At 39.4% G+C, this 20,924-nt stretch overlaps 1 long non-coding RNA gene across 1 annotated transcript in view; it reads left to right on the top strand.

Annotated features, from left to right (window-relative positions):
• The window catches only part of LOC143160126 (uncharacterized), a 32,530-nt gene extending 13,602 nt beyond the window's left edge, over positions 1-18,928 (top strand). Inside the window, exon 3 of the long non-coding RNA XR_012995331.1 lies at positions 18,820-18,928. This is a non-coding gene — a long non-coding RNA (uncharacterized LOC143160126). The remainder of the gene's footprint in view (positions 1-18,819) is intronic.
• The last annotated feature ends 1,996 nt before the right edge of the window (positions 18,929-20,924 follow it).

The raw sequence follows: 20,924 nt of genomic DNA, 5'->3' as shown, positions 1-20,924 counted from the left end.
GGGAAAAAAATCAGTCAGTCAAGGTGCAGGTCTAGTATAGACACTGAATTATAATGAGAGGACACTTGAGAATAGTAAATGAAATTAAATAAAATGAATTAGTTGGAAAAGCAGAGGTAATACACAGGGGGAAAAGAAGACTTGACAGGAGAGCAGAGACTTTATTTTTATTGCCCTGTGTGCAAGCTCCTTTCCGTCTTGTGATCTAATATCCCTGCCTGTAATTACACTGATTGCATGTTGGGAAGGGAGCCTACTAAAAGAATGTTTTTTATATTACTTTATTTTGGGACTTTTTGGTTACAAAAATGAACACAGTTCTCAGTCTCTGCTCTTCATTAGTGTTCTTTCCTCCTTTGTCTTCTCAGGTTGAAGTATCTTGGGTTGTTTTTTTGATAATAAGCTTGCGTAAGTGGGGCCAGACTGAGGCAAAAACTGGATTTAAACCAAAGTTTTCTGTAGCCTTGAAGAGCCCACTGAGCTGATGTGCAGTTTTTGTGTGTTGGGGTTTTTTATTTATTTATGTATTTATGTATTTATTTATTAAAGAAACTACAGAGATACTCAGAAATAAAGGAAAACAGGTCAAGTCTGGTATTTAAGGTTCTCATTTAGATTGCCGTTTCTTCTCCAAGGCATGTACTGAGTCGGTGAGCCACTAGCACAATTGGAGTTAAGGTGTGACCCGAAGATCAAATGAATAGATTTTGCTGATCCATGCTGGCGCAAGTTGTGGGGTCAGATCAGGTGACTTTGCCCTCTACTCACAGCTGGGAGCTCTTGGAGCCATGCTGCAGAGAGACAGGGAGCTGTTCAGGAGAGGGTCAGGTGAGCTAGTGGCCCTTACCGGGTAAGTGGGTAAGTGCTGATACCAGGTTTTATGTTAATGTTGTCTTGCTTTACAACTGAAATAGCTTTGCTACAGCTTTTATCCAATAAATTGGTTGCTACAACACATCCCTACTCTGTAACAGAGCTGGATTTTAGTCTCCTGCTTGAGAGAAGTTGATTTCCACCCTTTACCTCCTTCGCTGCCACAAAGAAGGCGTATAGGATAGGGATTTTGGGGGTGTGCGACATTTCAGCCACCGTTACATTTCACGTGCAGGTATTAGGATTTTTTACATCTGTTTTCTTTGTATGTTATGTGTCTTTCAGCATGACTTTTGACTTAGACTGGATGGATAGATGCTCAAAAGAAATGGAGAAACAAATACTAAATGAAGTTACAGGAAAAAGGCAAACATGCACAACGAGATGTTTATTGAAAACAAAAATATATCATCCCCGCACTCATAGAGTGCTGCTGAGGTATGAACACTTACGAGTTATAAATAGGAGGTTGCTACTGAATGCTACAAGGATCTAAGTTATACTTCTTGGTCAGAAAGAGACATCAAATGTAATGAGAGCCAACTGAAAGGTGTTTGAGACTGCTCTTTTGCAGTTTGGAGTGAAACCAGATTTTCAGTTGTAAAAGAACTCCATAAGCATAACTCACTGAAACGAGAGGGTGATAAAAGACCTTTGCTTTCTTTTTTCTAGGATAAATTACACTCAAATGTGCAGGAATGTTCTTTTCTAGTTTGAGAGTAAGTGGGCTTGTATAGTAAACATTTCTGTAAAATTCAGCTACTTTAGCCCAGACAGCTCAATTAGGGCTGTGCAGTAAAATACAACTTCTGTGCACTTTGTGAGCACTTAATGTGACTGAAAGCCTGTTAGCAAGAAATCTCATAGAAAATAGGTCCTGTCAAGTGTTTAAGGAAATTGTATTGGCATATATTTAACTCATAGATCTGAAAAGCAAGAGATTTCTGGATGCTGAGTAATTTAATTATATTGTCATATTTGACTTCTCCCGTTGAGTATCCTTTATTCATTATTTTTAATACATTAAGAGCTGTGCAAAAGGGGATGGAAGTTACTCATGCAAGCTGACAAAAGCAGAAAATATAAAATTAAGCTTGACAACGTTTTCCTCATTTCATAGTTATCCATAAAATCCAGTCTCCTCAGGTGAGTGATGGGCTAATGTTTTTCAGCCATGTGTCCTTCCTAAGGCTTTTTAAGGAGTGTTCTGATAACAGAGAAAAAAAATATTCTGTTACATTTATATAGCATTTTACCTATACCAGAACTTAATTATCTGTAGCGTAGTTTTAATTAATCATAATATATTCTTTGTTCTTCCCTGAACTGTTGCCCTTGTCCTACGGTTAGGCCAGGAATTACTGGTTGGCTGTAGCCATTGCTCCATGAATGCTGGTTCTGGTTTGCTTTTACTGAGTCATGTGTTACTTTGGACAAAGACACCCTCTGAGAGGACTTTCTCATCTTTAGTTATCTAAAAAAGCAGGTATCTCATTTATTCAGTGGTGAACAGATAGGTGACAGCAGTTCTGTATTATAACATTTGTTTTGGGATGGGATGAATTGCCCTCTGGAGATGCCTGTTTCTCACTATTGACTCTAAGGAGAGCCTAGAGGGCTTGCTTAGCCTATTGGTATAACTTCAGGTAGTCAAAGTAAGAAAAATCAGACCTCTCTGTTTACTTTTCATCATGAAAAACTTGAGGTTTGGTGTGGATAAATAAGGTTAATGCTGAAGAGCTACTTTCAGGCGTAACTAAGTATTTGGCCCTTTATTTATAGAGTAAGTATTTCAAAATAAGTGTCAGATTGAATCTTTAAAAGAAAATAAATTATATCATGCTACCAATCCTCGGAGCAGCACACTACCTAATTCAGTTATTTTGCCTGGTGAAGATGGAGACGAGATTCATAAATTGGTACCAATTGCGTGCCTGCTAGGTGGGAGCCAGCAAATGAGGTGACTTTCTATCTTGTGAATTATACCTGGTTGTGTTAAACACACATTTAATTCTGAAGAAAGGCGTGGGCAAGCAGGCTATTGTTACTACTTTAGATGAGATTTATTCCAAATGTTTTGAATGATCAAAATTGAAGTGACATTTTGGGGCATCCTTATCACCATGTATAACTGATGATTTACTCTCAAGAGACTACATAGTTAAAGAGATATCTGTTAACTGTCTTCTACTCAGACAGGATGGATTTTACACCAGTGATAATAAATAATAAGAGGACTCATTTTTGTTACGGATCAAATAACCATCTGCAGGCAGCCAGTGTTACTTTTATAATTGCCATTGTAGCATAAATGTGTTAGGAACTGTATATAACATGAGATAGATGCTCAGCCAGTGCTGATGATAGTTCATGCTGATATAGCTTGAGGATGCCAGATCCGTCTTGTCGTAGTGAGAAATTGCTGTTCGCTTTAGGGCACAGAGCAGATAGGAAAATCAAAGTTTGAGATGCTATTTTAAAACAGTAGCACTTCCAAATGTATTTGCAAGTTTACATTTTCTAATTCACAAACAATAGGAATACAGAGAATATTTTGGCAAATACTATTTTTTAAAAAGAAGATCAAGTGATTATGAAGGCACTTTTAATTTTCCTCTTTTATTGCTCAGCAGGGAAATCATCAACACTTCTGAGTGAAAGTAAATATTGAAATGCTGCAATTTTCTTTTGAAGAACCAGTCAAATATTTACTGTTGTATATAGTGCCCTGTTTTTCATTACTTGCCAGAATACCTCGTTTATTGAATGCTTCAATTATACATTGAGGAAGGTGATTTTGTGTTATGGTAAGCAGTTTAAACATTGTACTGTTGAAAATAGTAGTTGAAGGCTAATAGAAATAGATTTTAAAATGGATGAAATAGGCTAGCCTGCTGTCTGCTAGTGCTGCTCTGACTCAAAAATGCTGCCTTTTTGCTAATGAAGCTTGGCTGACTTACAGTAATGATTCTATTTCCTTACAGGGAGTAGACACACCAACACTTTTTCCTCCTAGTGAGTTCACTTTACTATGAACATCAAGTGGCATTATAACCTGTAATAATTTTATTACAATTAACTACATTTGATCTTGTTCAGCATGTTCCTGAAGAAACACTTGGGCAAGTCATTACTATTTTTACATGCAAGTCCTACATGCAAAGGTTTTAAAGCAAGAATAAGGGGCCGTTTTACTGTTGGGCATTTAAATCCAGACGTAGGTGTTGAAATGAAGTTAGGAATGATTGTATAATATGGGCACTGTTACGAAGAGCTCTAGAAAGGATATGGGAGCTCTAATAAATGAGGTTAGGATGGACACGTTGGCTGTTGTACAGTTCGTAGCTCTGTTACATGCAAATAATGTTGATCAACTGGGTAAGGTCCTTGCGTTTGGTCCCTTAATTCCGTTCAGTGTTTGATTCTGAGAGAAAAATAACATGGGTGCACACGTTTCTATCTAGTGTAACTATATTTGATAGTCAGAAACAGCTTGGACCTTCCAGCCACTTAACTTTTAGCACTACGCTGACATGCCTAAACTGAGAACGTTGTTGTCTCAGGCTCCTTCTGTAGTCACTTAAAGGAGGTAAGTACACTCCAAAAGCCATTCTTTCAATTGAAAATCTGAATTGCTTTCTGAAAGTGTCTGTCTCTAATGATTATAGAGGGAGCTTATGGTTATTGCACACCTACCTTTGGTACCTCGGTTGAGTGTGATGAATCTGAACCTCAGTGCTGTAGGATTCACACTGAATGATAGTCCCTTCTCTAAATGTAGTCTGAAAATCAATGGAAATCCATAGTATTTACCAGAGCTTGATGGAGATGCTAGGAGATTTTCCAGAGAAGCTTTGAGGTGTGGTTTAATTTTGCAGTAAATCTAGTAAAGATTGTATACCAATCTAGTAAAGATTCTATACCCTGAAGGCATTTGCAGGAAGCTGTTATGGATCTCGTAGTTGAAACTGTGTATGTGCCTACCACTGAGAGTAAAATACGGGTGTAGATAGGTATGACATTTATTTTGTGCAGAGACAAATAATAGGATAAGATGGAAGGCTGAATGTCTTGCTCTTGACACTAGCTGAGACCATGGATGCCCTGATGCATCCAAATTATCATGACATACCTATAATCACAATGAGTAAAAAGATGTTAAGTGGTGCTGAAGAAGATATTAAAGAAATTGGCTTCAAAGGTTCTCAGAGTGTGATGAAGGCAGCGCCTCTTTTATTTATATAATTTAAAATTTAAATTAATGTACAGTTCACTGAAAGGGGAAGAATCCCCTAATTTGTCTAATAAGACTCAGAGTGTGGAGGGCCGGTACCAGGCTACTAGAAGAAAGAAATGATGAAATAAGATTTCACAAAAATAGAAGCAAATAATAATCTGGAACTAGTAAGGTAGGGAGTTATTTGAGAAGAAAAATAAAGCACCAAGACTTGGATAACTGCACCTCTTGGCAAGTGCAAGGACATGCCTTTTAAAGGTACGGTTGGGTCCATTATTACAGGAATATTCTGTACGGTCCAGATGTCCCTTATCAGTGCTTACAGTGTATTTCTTAAGATATTATAAATGTTTAACAAAGCTCAAGCTTCAATGAAGTTTAAAACCCAAGCAACAGAATTGTGACTCCCTAACAATGTTCCCTGTTGACCCTGCAGATTTCTTGGCAGGAAGCTGATGGAGAATTAAAGCTGCTTTAGAAATAGCACTGACTGCCCTCACTTGCTCTCCTCCACAGGAGAACCGTGCCAGTGGTGGCTGAGGGATAAGGGAGGGCAGTAGGAGACTGACATGCTTCTGTGCCAACTCCTTTGTGCCACTAGGGCAGAGGTTCCTGTTCATAATTTAAGCCCCTGCTAAGAGAGCTGGTAGAGCATAAACACTTCTGTGGTTTTTACAAAGCCTAGTTAAAATGAGTTTGCGCATAACTGATTCCTCTGATGTTTTTCAAAAGACAGCGTTCAAGTAAAGGCACTCATTTTGTGGAAACAAATAAAACAGCCACAGAGAGAGAGTTTTCTGTAAATATGTATGAAGATGCCACTTTATAAACAATAATACTAGATAATTGATAATTTTATACATAATCAATGCTGTCACTGAGCTGAACAAAGCCCTTCAGAAATTAGACAAGAGCAACTGCTTCATCATAGCAGGAAATCGAATAGGAAGGGCTCAGCCCCAAGGGTAACCTGAGAGTTGAATTGCTGAAGTATGATTGGTAGACCAGGTTGTTATTTTAAAGAGAGAGTTCAGTCTATTAGACCACATCTGTAGATGCATTCCAAGCCTAACCATTCAGATGGAGCAGTCACCCTCAGAAGTGAAGGGTGTGAGTGTGCAAAAAACTTGGTTTTGAAAGCAAACTGCTCTGTTTAAATTAACACTCTTTCCTTAAATATAATATACATATTTTACAAACATCTGGAATTCCTAGTGTTTTAAAGCTCTTACAATATTCTTATGAAGTGGTGTTAATGAGAAATCTTAGAAAGATACAAAAGCATCTTCTAGAATTCAGATGTAAAAATGTCTCTCATGCCAGTCACCTCCAGGATGTGTTGCATTTGTCTTTAGGAAGACTACTGGTGTGTGTAAGCAGATCCATTTCCAGGGCTTTAGAGTCACAGAACCCAGGTTGGAAGGGACATCAAACCAGGTCTGGCTAAAGAAGGTTGCTTCAGTCGAACTTGAATATATATATGTATTTGAAGCAGACAGAAACATTTAGAAATATTGGGAAAACCCCACCCTTCCTTAGCAGGACCTGAATTCAAGGTACTGTTTTTCTAACTGCAGTTGTCATCAGAATCTCTGATCCTTAGGAAACCTAATTCTTTGCCCTTCTTAAAGGATGTCATTACGGTGGCAGAGAAAATCAAAACCTGCTGCTCAGGCGGTGAAAAAAAAAAATCAGTTTGCTATATTTTGATTGTTTTTCTGGTGGTAAGGAAAAAAATCACTCATTACCAAATTCCTGAGGTAGAAAGTTAATGACTTTTAATCTGAATGTGAGTTAACCTCACAGTCTTCAGATAGAATCTACAGATAAAGTGTGCTTCCAAGGATATGCTGAAAAATACTTCAATGTGGAATAAAGCTAAGGGTAATCTAGTTAATCTAATGACTTGTGATGCAGATTCTTGCCCTATGCTACTGCTAACTTTCCTTCAGCAAATTTTTGAAAAGCCATGATCGAAACCTATTGCTGATCTTAAATACTGTAGTTAACGTCTGGGATTCAAGTTTATCTTCTGTAAAAGGTAAATGTTAGGAAATTATCTTTCTGTCTGTAATTAAGCTAGCTGGAGTTCTTTGGGTGGAAAACAAAAGCCTGAGCCAAAGCCTACTAGAGCCAATGGAAAGAATAACTAGATGCAATAGGTGTTGTGGTTTAACCCAGCAGGCAGCTAAACACCACACAGCCATTTGCTCACTCCTGGCCCCCAGAGAGATGAGGGAGAGAATTGGAAAAAAAAAAAAGTAAAATTCATGGGTTAGGATAAAGACAGTTTAATAGGACAGAAAATGAAGGGAAAATAATAATAATAATAATTATGACAAAAGATTATACAAAATAAGTGATAGTGATGCACAATGCAATTGCTCACCACCTGCTGACCGATGTCCAGCCAGTTCCCGAGCAGCGGTCGCTGCCCCCCAGCCAACTCCCCCCAGTTTATATACTGAGCATGATGTCACATGGTATGGAATGTCCCTTGGGCCAGTTTGGGTCAGCTGTCCTGGCTGTGCCCCCTCCCAGCTTCTCACTGGCAGGGCATGGGAAGCTGAAAAGTCCTTGACTAGTGTAAGCACTACTTAGCAACAACTAAAACATCGGTGCGTTATCAACGTTATTCTCATCCTAAATCCAAAACACAGCACTGTACCAGCTACTAGGAAGGAAATTAACTCTACCCCAGCTGAAACCAGGACAGCGTCCACCCCTTATTCTATACTATCTACGTCATGCCCAGGTCCCACACTTTTCAATACATTCCAATTAATCACCACCACTTTTCCTGTCTTTAGATATATAACACAGATATCATTCCCTTAGCCTATGGGCAATCCCTATAAAATGTTCATTGAGTTCATTTAATTCATGACTTTGGGCTCCATCTGTCATAACAGTCCTTCAGGGCAGGAGAGATGGTGTGTGGTGTTGGATTGTTGCATGCTGAAGCCAGTTCTAGTTCCGTTATTGCTGCACTTGTCCGGTTCTATCATCGCTGCACTTTGCTCGGTTCCATCAAAGTTCATTCTTCATTAATCTGGGTGATTCTTACTGTAATACTGTTGATACGGCATATAGCCACCACAGAAGTGATGATATACAGTATTATATAGCAATTAATATCATACAATTGAATCAATTGTCTGTTCTCACCCAAAATCAAATCCCCTTGAAGTACACTTCGGACTTCCCCATTCTTCTGCATTACTCACTAAGTGCACCCAGGTCCTTGAGCAAAAGCAATCCCACAGATGGGTTTGCCTTTGCCCAAGGCAGGAAGAACCCAGACTGTCTTCCCCAGCATATTTTTTACGTGCACTGCAGGTACTTTATCTCCTTCTAGAGTACGCAAAAGTTTTGACTGGGCAGGGCCAGCTCGATTGGCAGATCCCCCAGTGTTGACTAACCAGGTGGTTTTTGCTACACGTGTATCCCAATGTGTGAATGTCCCAGCACCCATTGCTCTCAGTGTAGTCTTGTAACAGTCCATTGTATCGTTCAATTTTCCCAGAGGCTGGTGCATGACAGGGGATGTGATACACCTACTCAATGCCGTGCTCTTTGGCCCAGGTGTCTATGAGGTTGTTTCGGAAATGAGTCCCGTTGTCTGACTCAATTCTTTCTGGGGTGCCATGTCGCCATAAGACTTGTTTTTCAAGGCCCAGGATGGTGTTCCGGGCAGTGGCATGGGGCACGGAGTATGTTTCCAGCCATACGGTGGTTGCTTCCACCATGGTGAGCACATAGCGCGTCATCACCTCCTCTGCGATATTCCAAAATCTTTGCCTTCTGGCCAGTCCATGATCACTTCCAAGATTCCTGGGCGACTGGGGTTTCCAGTTGTGTGATCAGTGCGACCCACTTACTCCACGTAGCGTCAGTTGCATGATGTGTACAGGGGATCCTCCCTTTGAACATCCAGTCCAGCACCGGCAGTTGGGGTGCCAAGAGGAGCTGTGCTTCAGTACCAACCACTTCCGAAGCAGCTCGAACCTCTTCATATGCTGCCAATATCTCTTTTTCAGTTGGAGTGTAGTGGGCCTTGGATCCTCTGTATCCCCGACTCCAAAACCCTAAGGGTCGACCTCGAGTCTCCCCAGGTGCTTTCTGCCAGAGGCTCCAGGTAGGGCCGTTCTCCCCGGCTGTGGTGTAGAGAATGTTTTTTACATCATGCCCTGCCTGGACTGGCCCAGGGGCTACTGAATGAACAGGGCATGAGGAGCTGAAAAGTCCTTGACTTAGTATAAGCACTACTTAGCAACAACTAAAACATCATTGTGTTATCAACATTATTCTCAACTTAAATCCAAAACACAGCACTATACCAGCTACTAGGAAGAAGATTAACTCTATCCCAGCTGAAACCAGGACAATAGGCTTTGGATTGGTTCCTCTAAGTGCAAAATACAGCTATTAGTTGCTAATAAAAGACAACACACCTTCCCAATAGGGAGCTGAAATCATCAGCTAATTCACAGGTCAGTTTAAGTCCAATTTTAAGAATAAATAGTTTTCACAAGCTCAGAGAAGTCTCCAGAATGGTGAAAAATTTATTCCGAGCCCTGACTTTAGGTCTTTCCTTGGGAGAGAAGGCTACAGCACACAGGTTATTTATGGCAATATGTAATTTATATTTCCTGCGTTACACGAGACATGAACTTTTTATTTTTTTGAGTTACTGAAGAACACTTAAATTCATATGGAAGCAAAGATTTTTTTTGTAAAGCATCTATTTCTTTTCTGAACTGGCTGAGCCATTTCTCTTGACACCTATCAAGCTGACTTGAAAAAGAATATTGAAAACAAAACCTCCAAGATTGCCTATACCAGGATTAGAGGCAGAACAAATAATGCAGAGTAATGCAATCAAAATTAGAAGGAATTGTTTCACTTGAGAGTAGGCCAGCAGATGGCAAATAGAGTTCAATGTAGAGAAATGTAAGATAATTAAAGTTGGAAGAACTAAATAATCTGGGGAATACCTGCTAAGTGGAACAATCATCCAGCACAGCGATCAAGAAAAAGACTTGGAGATTATTGTGGAAAAAATTGTTGAAACCATGATCCCATTGAACAGTTTCAGCAAATAGGCAAATTGCATATAGGTTGTATGAGGAAAGTGAGAAGGCATAAGATCAAGGAAGAGTATAGTGAGCACTTAATAAAAGCTACTGAAGTTGCTGAACACTTTCATTATAAAACCTTCTTTTGACAGTGCAATACATTTACTAAAGTGGCAGACCAGGCTGTTGAACCCTCCTTTGGTTATTCTGTCAATTAAATTTGTTTTGTCATCCAAACTTGGGGTATGTTCTTTCAATGATTTGTGGTGTAAGAAAGTACCTTGGGCTTGCTGCTGTTTTCCACCCATAGCTCTACAAATGAGGATTTCAATGATGTGCCTGGTTTGGGTTTTTTTGGTTGGTTTGTTTGGGGTTTTTTTAATTATTCTGGATTTTGGGCTGGATCCAAAGTTAAGTCTAGTCTGAAAGAATATTTTCACTGATTTACCATGAATGTATCGGATTAATTGGTCCTACCTGGTCACTTGTGCCAGTTGCAGGAGGGGAATTTGTAAGTGACTGTAAAACTATTTTGTGCGTGTTCTAGGGCACCTTTGTGAGTTTGCTATGAAATCCTATTTGTGATTTCTTTCCATGTAATTTTCAGATTGGTGTAAGGACTGCAGCTCTTAAGTTTTTGTTGAGACAATCAGCTTGCAGGAGATTGCAATGTCTTCATGAAATACCAGTAACAAAACCCTCTAGAACATCAGGGACTGGAGGCATTTACAGGTTGATAATTTTAAAGCCTCTCAGCAAAAGATTCCATAATTTCCTAAAAATGTTAAATTTTAATTTACCTGATTTCTCAGAGAGACATGTATATTCCCAAGACATTGCCACAGATATATTTATGAAGGCTTTAGAGCTTACCAGAAAATAGGGAGGGTTGCTGGCAGGATTTGTTTGAGAACTTGTTCTATCCTTGGTCTGAAATAGCTTTTATGTCTTTAAAAGGTTCTCTTGCAAGTGATGGTTGGGACCAGGTTATTGTGTTGTGCTATATTAAGCAACTCTGACCTATTAGTCAGGCATTGAAGGAAGCAAGTCTCTGCCTGATTCTTAATTGGCTTTGATTGCAGAACAGCACACTGTATCAGAAGCAAACTCAACTACACAAATACTCTGAGAGGAAGGATAGAGCCATTAAAAGTTCTTCCAGAGGGGAACCGTTCCAGAAACTGCAAGGACAATCAGAGAAGTTTTAAATGGCACTTCATTCTTTAATATATATAAGCAAGAGGAACAAGGAAGAAGAAAGACGGTCAGAAAATAGTCTTATTTAAGACAACAGCTAGTTTGACTCTTTTGTGGTGTTTAGCTGGTTTTGAGTTGACTCATGCAGAGGAAGCCAAGTATAAAACTGCCCTCCATCTAAAAATGAACATATGATTGATAACTCTTTTAACAGTGTCTGAAAGAAAGAGGAAAATACTGCTGAGTTTGTCTTGCACAAAGCAAACCCCCCATCTTTTTTAATACTGCATTTATGGTGAAGTGTGTCCTGGGGTCCTGATCCTGAAATGCCCAGTGAAGGACCTGGAGTGGTCTTATGTCCTCCAGCACACATTCCTGGGTTTCTGTCCTGCAAAGATCAAGGTGCAAGTTTCACTGCAGTATGGGAGTGGTTGCAGACATGGTATCTATCTAGACTGGAGAACTTCGTGCTTCTACACCTACCAGTTTAGGTAGTGTCACTAGGGTCCTTGCTAAAGAGCTGGTATCTTACCTGGGAGTTAAGATGTTACACTTGGAGTGTTTTTACACAATAGGCACATTTATACTGACAGCTAGCTTGGATTCAAGCAGAAATGTTGTGATGTTTATCTAATCCTCTGTCCAGACTGATTAGCCCCACAGTGTACCCGTTTTAGTGGCGAAATTAGACCCCATAGCTTTAAAGTTTCAGACCAATGATTTGGACACCGGCAGACAGCCAGCCTGGATGATGGCACACTGGTGTCACAGCTGTCTGTTAAAATATACTGCTTATTGCAGAAAGGGCTTTGCACATTTTTACGTTGGGCCAGCTTTGCATTTTGACTTGAGCTCTGCATGCAGCATTAATTTATTGAGGTGACTGTTGATAGCCCTAGGCTTCTGGTTAATAAGTGCAGTTTGCTACAGGTATTGCTAGTGTTATAAAGAATACATGGCGCCAGCTATAAAATGTAGGTTTTGGCCATTATACTGTTGGAAATACTTAATCTTTGTGTTATGCTAGGTTCTTTGTTACAAGATTTTTTTTTTTTCATTAGTTGTGCACAGCAGTCTGAAAAATCTAGAGGCATAGTCAACTCTTTCCAGGTTTAAATTACTCAAATGTGAAAGTATCAACTTGATGCAGATCTGTTGAAGGGCAGTGCAGGGCATATGCTTGAATTTGAGACATGATTATAGATTCAGTTTCATAAATGCTAAGAGAGCTGTGCTTTTTGTGCTGGAAACAAGTGAGTACCATACCTGAGGATTAGGGTTACTGAGTTAGCAATTCGCAGTGGTGAATAAAGTTGTCATTTTTGAGGTCTTGCAGAGAGCACTGTTATATGTAGGACTTCTTTGGTATCCATTCAGCTGCTGTAAAGAAAGCAAAAGCACTTGATCCATGAGGACATGAGTCTCAGAAGTGCTTTACAAGGAAGTCTGGTTTCCCAGGGGTCTTTTGAATCTCACAGGGACTATGATCCTCCATTCTCAGTTCAATAATTAATGTCTTTTCTTCCCACTCCTCATATGCTTGCATACTTCAGAGATGGCAGAGCACCCAAAGAAAACCTGGTTTTGTTAATAAGACCCTATTATATATATTTTTTTCTATGTGAAACGGACCATGATATTTTTAATGCTGAAGGTTATTATTGCTATTATTGAATCTTGAGAGCTAACAGAAAAAAGCCAAAGCCTCTCTCCCCTAATGTGCAGAGAAGTATAGTACTTCATCCTTGCCTGTAGGTTGTCTTACTATCCTTGCCAAACCTTAGAAGGGCTGAATGGAATAGAAATAAAGTACTGTTTCACAGGAGAGTTTAAGTAAATTTCTACCTAACCAGGTCTCCACAGTCCCATTTTCAGGGCTTGTGGTATGGCTTGTGAATAGCACAGCATCATTTTGGTTTTGTCCTGGAGCAATCATGGGATGGAGGAAAAGCCAATGCAAAAGAATACAGATTTCTGTCATGGGCCAGTTCTGATTCAAGAATGGTGATGTGATTTTCTCCAACAGCCTTACTGGCTTTGAAGGCTGACTCACCTAACGCAAAGCTGCCTGCCATCTGGAGAGTTTGCTTGCAGCTCTCTCAGGAGGTCTGTGGAGCTCTGCAGTCCTCTGTCCTTTGTCTCCTGAGCATTAAGGAGTCTCTGCACATATAGAAGGTAGTAGTTGTGGATTGCACCTTTCACAATAAGGAGCTGAAAAGAACATCAAGGTTGGTTACACTTTTTTTTTTTCTTGTCAAAATAATTGTATTCTTTTTGCAGTCATAGAAAATCAGGCATATATTGGGCAGGTGTCAAAAGTGCTACAGAAAAAGAATGCGGGCCTTACACTGGTTGCTCTTAGACATATTTTGAGATACCCATTTTGAACTCAGAGTGCCTAATACTGCCTGCTGGCACATAAAAAATATGCAAATACAGAAAGAGTAACTATAGCGAGGCAGAGTTAATATCTAATCATACTGTTTTCTTGATGTTTTGCAGATTTCAGCTGTACCCACTCTGCATAGCTAGTACTGCCTAGCCACATAATTTTACAGGTGCTTGACTAGAGCTTCTAAAGTCCTATAAAGTGGATGGAGAGAGACAAAAAAGAGTCACAGCTAGAGGATGCTTTAGCTCCTCTGCCTGTATCTGTTAATGTTACATGCAGCTCAGAGTAATAGGCTCCTAGATTAGGTTGCTCAGTAAGTCTTGCTCTCAGTGTCCAAATGGGAAAGCAGGGAATCCCAGGCATCACAAGAATACCTATAATGCGTAAGTATGTAATAGTGTAAGAAAATTAATATCTACCAGAGGAAATGAAGCTAGTAAAATAAATCCAAGCCCTTCTAAACTTCTTCTTCCAGTGGAAGCATGCATTAAACAAATCTAAACTGCAGTGAACCAAAGATACATGTGGAAAACAATGTCTGAAAGAAAGAATCTTCTTAGGAAAAAAATGGTATAGCTCCATGCTTAATGTCTGGCTAGGTTTCTGGGGAAGACTTTCCACTAAGTTCCAGTGAGACTGTTTGGACCTCCCTGAAGTCCCATCAGCTTCAAAGGAAGCTGAGACCTGAGGCAGAAACTTGCTTTGAGAGTCAAAACCCTTTGAGAGGGTTTTATAGCTTACATTTCTCTTTTGCATACCTGTCTGGAGGGAAGGGCAGTATGGTGACTTGTATATAGTCATAATGCTACAGCTGGGATAAGAAAGCATTAAAATGACAAAATAATGCAAGTATTACTAGAAGGTAGCTAAGAACAACATGAGTGATAAGAAGACATGTCTCTTGCTGCCTAAAACCTTTCCTATTACAGCTTCCTCTATCTCCCCAAAACCCACTAATGTTACTACTGTTTTGTGAGCTTGTGATCTGGTGAACAGAGAAGGATGTTCTCAACAAACTACTTGAGATCTAGGGATCAGAGGAAATCTGGGTGAGCTTGCATGGTTTTGCAAACTGTCACTCTACACCGAACACCATGAACATTCATGGTTTTGTCAGGAATGACTCACTCTTATAAGATCATGACTTCCTAGACAGGACAGACAGGACTGTTCAAGATTGTGCCAGTAATATTTATAAACATTTTCTCTGACTGATGCTCATCTAACTGCAAACCTTCAAAAGTCTGATACCTCTTCTGTGAGATGTGGAATAGCTTCAGCTGCCATTGAATGTGATGGGAATATCCTGGTATCGAGTCCTAGCTCCACTTCTGATGAATCTCTGCAGGTTAATAGTTGCGGAGAAGGTGGATATTCCAAACTGCATTCGTCCTTCTCTGTAAATGTATAGTAGATAAGAGGTACAGAACAACAGTGAAATCCATTGGCTAGGTTAATTCGAGTTCTCTGCTATGCAGGTACATAGAGATTTAATAAATATATGCATGGTACATGTTGTATGTTCATTTCTTCTCTTATTCCACGCTGGCAGCTCTAACTAAATTAGATGTCAAGCACCTGCTGTTTTCTCATCTCTATTACATTATTTGATATTCTAGGACATATCTCTAAAAGCATTCAGAAATGAATATATCATAATTAGCTTGTCATAGATAGTGACAGTCTTAAGGAAAGGGGAAGTAAGTCAAACAGAACAAATCACAAATTGGCAAGGAAAACAGAAAAAACCCACAAAAGCTCCTTAAAGTTCCCAAGTACAGTGCCTTGGCTGCTCCCTGGCAGGGGAAGCTCAGCAGGAGCTTGCATTCCAGCTTCATTTAATCACTGCTGCTGCTGTCACTCCACAGATCAAAAACTGCTTTTGAACCAATTGCAAAACATCACAAATAAATTGCTAACACATGGAGGTCTGTACAAATGTCACCAGAGAATATTGTGCGAAGGAAATGAATTACACATGTTTTAATTTGAAGTCTTCCCCTCTACTGGACAACTTTGCATTACTGCCATAGTCATACAGCTAACTCAGTGCTTTCCCATGACTTTACAGCAGCACCTGTTTCTGTATCAGTCATTAGCAAATGTAAAATTCAGCAGTCAGAAGCGGTAAGATGTTTTAGCTTTGTAGCATATGTTTTGCGTCTGTGATGGAGGTGGCAATGAGCTGTTGACTGGAATATTTGAATAAGCAATTCTGTGCCTTTTATTGATGTTGCAATGGTGGGCTTACAGTGAAGTGCATATTATAATGTGTTACGAAACCTAAGCCCACCAGTCAGTCTGAAAACTGTCACTCTACACCAAACAATGCCATGTAGTCCAGAGCCTAGTAACTCCCTCACTCTGCTAGTTGTCTGAGTAGAGCATGGAAATTAGAGCTCAATGTCTTTTGCTTCAAAATCTGGTATTCGCATTAAAAGAGTTGTTTACTGGGCATTATTGAAGCTACTACTATTGAACTGAGCATAATAAGCAGGTTTAATATGCTTTACCCAAAAGGTTTATCAGCATGAGTAAACACTGGAGTTACTACCCTCCCCAGTCATCTGATATTTTTGAATATTATTTTATTTTGGAAGATTTGTCTGATGGATATAGTGTAGTGTCTTCCACCTATCCAGGCAAGATGCGGCCTGAGTGAGAAAAGACTTGCTGAGATTTACTTCTGGAAAAAATAGCGGGGTTTAAATTGAGGGCTTTGTTTTGTTTTGTTTTGCTGTATTTTAATTTTTCCACAGTCTGTAGAATGATTTCACTGCTGTGGACTTTAGAACTGAGAAGTGACAGAAGTGAACCTGCATCTCCTGGCACCTAGTCCTGTACCCTATTAAGAATTGCTTCGTCCCCTAATTGTTTCACAAATGGAACTGAAACTTCAGAGGGGAGGGAATGAGTGGAAATGGAGGGAAGCTCCGACCGTCAGACTTTTAAGATTTCTGCCTGACTGATAACTGTTTTATACTCCAGCGGTGGAATTCCCTTGATTTCAGTAGAGTTTCATCATTGCACAGCCAGAGTAAACAGATCTATCTATTACAGATAGATAAGCTGTCACTATCCTGTGCACCTCTCTTGTCCTGGGTTCTTTGCTGGAACTCAGGGAAAATGAGCCACCAGTCAATGATCCATGAATTTAAAGAAGCATTTACTGGAAGCGACAGTGTACGATGCTGCATGACTTTCTTCAAAGGAATATTCAAGATAACTTGTATAAATTAATCTTGCTGAAAGAACTGGTGGATTCCTCTAAAATACTGAAGCAATGCAAAAGACGACCTTGATATCTTATGTGCAATCAACACTGTGTGCAAGCAACCACTTCCATTTGGAGGTGTTGCTTAGGATGATTACTATGCTGGAAACATATGTGAAGCTTCTAGGAAACAAGACTTATCTTTAATAAAATAATGAAGTATTATTTTTAATATTTTATACTTCAGTATTAAAATGAGTTCTCAGAAATTTGGTTAAAACATTACAGGAACAGAATTTATTACTCAAATTTATACAATGGAAAACTTAGTACTTTCCAAAACTGGAAGACAGTGGTTGGTGTGAAGCATGAAGGACAACTTGGTTTAAAATAATTCTTGCCTTTCATAAGGAAAAAGGGAAGAATAGACACTGAGGGAGCAGTGATTGCCATACCATTTATGCGTGGAAGAAATTTTACATTTGTAAATCTGAAACCCAAGAAAATCTGAATTATGAAAGAGAATCTTCAACTGTGGGAGCATAGCCTCAGCCCAAATTGAATCCAGATTTTTCTGAAATGATGTTACGGAGCATACAGGCCAATATCAAATATGGTTAAAACTCACTCTATTCCTTCTATCGTCAAAAAATAACATTTTTCTGAGGGGCTCATTCTATTCTAGGCAAATAGTGGCAAACTAATGCAATCAGGACATTGCTGTTGTTTTTGTAATGCCAGGAATTGTATTGTCCTTTATAGACAAAGGAGGAAAAATGATAATGTCCCTACCTCAAGGGCTTGATTATTGAGAAATGTGAAGCTGTAGAAGAGTAAGTTGCTGAAAGGGGGATAAGATGATGAGGATTGATCTGTCTGTGCGATATCTGTTTTGTTAAAACTAATTGCTAAGACGGGACTCCATTTTTATATAACTTCCTGCTTGTCAGCATAAAGCTGCTGGGTGTAAAGCTCATAGCATCAGGCTGAAGCAGGACATTTAATAGTGTGGATTTATGCTGGAGTACTGGCACCAGCATCTGTGGTCATGTTGTCATTAAAGCAAATAATGATACTAGTTCTGTGTTGTGGAGGGCATATATATACTGCTGCCGTTTCCTTGTTTGAAATAAGGCAGCAGCTGAGCTGAGTGTACTTACGGTTTTCGTCAGGGAAAGAAATCTTCCTCTAAATCACTTTGATTATTGTGCACTAACAAGCAAATTCTAAAGAAATTTCTTGTTTAAGATGATGCTGGTTTTGAAAATCCTGTGAAATCTGATGCAAGACATGGAAGATCGGTTGCTTGACCCTCTCATTTTACAGGCACTATCCCTCAAGGCTAGGTCTCAACAACAGGCAGAATAAATTAATTCAGAATCAGCTGGAACAGCTATTTTCCCCACATGCACTTCAAAAATTGGTGTTTAGTATTTTTTTATTTGTATCGTAGTAATTCTTGGAGGCGAAGACCACAGAAAAACTTTCTTAGAAAAGAAAAGAAAACAAAAAACAAACAAAAAGGTAGCCTCTCAGAACTTTTGCAAGGTGGGAAGCAATACATGGATGTAAGAGACAGAGCACAAGGGAAGAAGGCCAACAGTTATGGGTCAATAGTTGTCAGCCCAGTGGCTACCTAAATAACATCTGACAGGTTTGGCATTTCTAGGACTGCCTACTTAAGTGATTGTAAACTAGTATCAAATGTCAGCTATTTTGCTGGTAATTATTTCACATATTCCATCCTGTAAATAATTTTCATCAGACAATGCACCACTTCTGTTTCAGGTTCTAAGCGATGCTGACTTGGTTTGGTTTTGCTCCACAGATGACTGCTGAAATCAACAAGAATCATCCTGCTGACTGCATGAAATTTAAAAATCCTGAATGGATAAAGCTATGTTTTGGGGGAAAAAAAGAAAAAAAAATCAGTATGTAAGAACTACTTAAGCATTTGAAAACCCTTCAGCTTCTAATGTAAGAAGTCTGGACTTATATTAAGAGTAGAGGAATAGAGGGAAAAATGTGAATTTTTTGGTACAGTGCACATCAAAACTTGGAGTTATTGCAGAACATCTCTTTCAATTTAGATTGTTATCTGATGTCACATGTAGGATTTTCAGCGGTATGGTTTGAGAACTGTTGAATTATCATTTGCAAATATTCCTCTGGAAAGACTGGTAGGTATAAGGTGTAGGGCAAAATGAACCAGCTGTTACAACTTGAAATGTGTAAGTAAACAGAGATCTGTGTGGATTTTGGGACATGTGCAGGCAGGAAAAACGTCACTGGAGGAAGATGAGTGTGACCACACAGCTGTTCGTGTGGTACTTTTCCCACTGGAGCCTGGCTGGAGGAAGGGGTAGAATTGCAACTCTTGTTGTTGCCAGTAATTGCCAGGTAGACTGTTCAGCTGGAGGTCTTTTTTGCCCTGAGGTGAGCACTCAGAATAACTGTTCTCTGCTTTGAGTTCCCTTTACTACTCCAAACTGTGCGCTAACTACTATATCAGAAGATGGAAGGAGAATGGAAAGGAGTGACTATTCCTCCTTCCTGTCCATATTTTGCCCTCAAATTGCTGTAATTACCTTTCTCCTAAAATGGACCTTACTGCACACTTGAAGCGTTGGAAAGGGCGGTGGATTCTTTAGAGGGACTATTTTGGGAGAAACCCTTCCCTCTTTTTAAGTATTGGATTATTATTCAGTGATCTTATTTTTGAAATAAAAGATGTCTAGTATACATATAATTCTGCCTTGAAAGGTTATTTTCTCAGTTTTTAGTGCAATCCATTTTAAAGCTGTATATACAAGTTCTTTCTTTGCTAACAGAGTTTTCCTCTCTGAACTATGTTTGAATAATATTTCTCAAGGAAATAATTGACATCTCAGGACAGAGTCAGAAGGGCATAACTGTGAGTGATCCTGCATATTTAAGACTCCCATTGAAATTGATGGAATATCTGCATATTGAGAACGAAGACCAAACCTTATGTATTTGTTGGAAATGGCAAACATACAGATTTTTGTCACTTTGCAAGCACGCAAACAGATAGATAACAGTTTCATAACAAGTGTTCCTCATCATAGCTTGCTTATTTGAAACCTTCCCCTAGAAATGAAAACATGGATTCACCTTGCATTTTATCCTTTACACTTGTAGTGTAATGAATGCATGGCACAGCTGCCAAAAAAAAAAAAGTATACGTGAAATTACTGGGTACTGCACAAATGTCTTAAATGTGCGATTACTGCCTGCTGTATTTGGAACAAGGAAGATGACTGCCTGCTCTTTTTGATGTTGTCTGGGAATATAAACAGCAGAGAAACCTGTTGCTTTGGTATCTTCAAACTGATACAGGCTTCATGATATCCCCAAACATTTGTACGTGCTGTACATGCAGAAAACTACACCTTTGCCATACAGTCCCTGCTTCCTTTGTGAAATAATTTTTCATTGGTCTAGTAATGAATAGTTAATGATAAAAACTATTTTGTTCCTCTGTCTTTTGCTTAGAAAATGCAGTGATTTTGCATTCGGCTGTGTATACTTCCATATTAGAAAGCTTACGGTTAATTTCTTTCATTATGCCATGTTAACATGAAGAGGCGTTAAAAGAAATCCCTGTAAGTGATTGCTTGCTTCCCATGGAATAACCATTCCTGTATGTACGCTCTTTGCCTCCACAGGGGCTTAGCATACAGCTGCCAAGAAACTGTTTTCAAAAAGTCCTGCCTTTACGTGATCAAATTTCAGCCTGGCAATCTGTAAAGGGCTAATTATAGCCAGCTGCAATTAGCCAGCCAGCCCCACAAGGGGCTAATTGTAGCCACCAGCAGCCACGGTGCTGGCTGCAGAGGCCAGCGGACAGCCTGGGACGAAGGCAGGGGAAGAAACACCTTTTTCCTTGGGACTCGGAGGGACAACTGGAAA

The sequence above is a fragment of the Aptenodytes patagonicus genome, chromosome 4 (genome assembly GCF_965638725.1).
Source record: "Aptenodytes patagonicus chromosome 4, bAptPat1.pri.cur, whole genome shotgun sequence".
Classification (NCBI taxonomy): domain Eukaryota; kingdom Metazoa; phylum Chordata; class Aves; order Sphenisciformes; family Spheniscidae; genus Aptenodytes; species Aptenodytes patagonicus.
The sequence above is the reverse complement of the archived record's forward strand: the minus strand, read 5'-3'. Positions and strand labels throughout refer to the sequence as shown.